Here is a 638-nt window from a genome sequence, read left to right on the forward strand (position 1 = left end):
GCTGATTTTTGGTATGGCAATCTTGTGATTGGCTCATTTCTACTTAAAGTAATCGACTTCCAAAAAAAAACAAAAAACGAACCTCTTATTTTCAGGCTTAGAAAGTCAGATAAACTTAAACTCATGCATTTAGCAGATGCTTTTATCCAAAGCAACGTACAGTGCATTCAGGCTATACATTTTATATCTGTATGTGTGTTTCCTGGGAATTAAACCCACGACCCTTGCGCTGCTAACGCAATGCTCTACCACTGAGCCACGGGAACAATTGGTCAATCTATTTATGTTCAGACATGTAATGTTTTCTGATTTTGCTCTGCATGAATGCTACAAGAACATATTTTTGGAGACTCTTGAACACCAGAATAATTGTTTGAATCTAATATTTCAAGGCCTGGAATGGAAGTCCTCTGCAGGAATCTCAATAAATTGGTTTTAAAATTAATTAAGAACTATTGGAAAAGACATCTAAATTCATTGGTCAAAAAGTGTGTGAGCACTATATATACAGAAAGATTTCATTTAAAGAATAATGCTATTAATATCATAACAGGACTAAACATAATGGTTCTAAAACAGATCTCTACATTGCCTTCTCCCATTTCTCCCAATTCACACAGTTCATGATCAAACACAAC

Source organism: Sinocyclocheilus grahami, unplaced genomic scaffold (genome assembly GCF_001515645.1).
Source record: "Sinocyclocheilus grahami isolate Dianchi unplaced genomic scaffold, SAMN03320097.WGS_v1.1 scaffold116.1, whole genome shotgun sequence".
NCBI classification, from domain to species: Eukaryota; Metazoa; Chordata; class Actinopteri; order Cypriniformes; family Cyprinidae; genus Sinocyclocheilus; species Sinocyclocheilus grahami.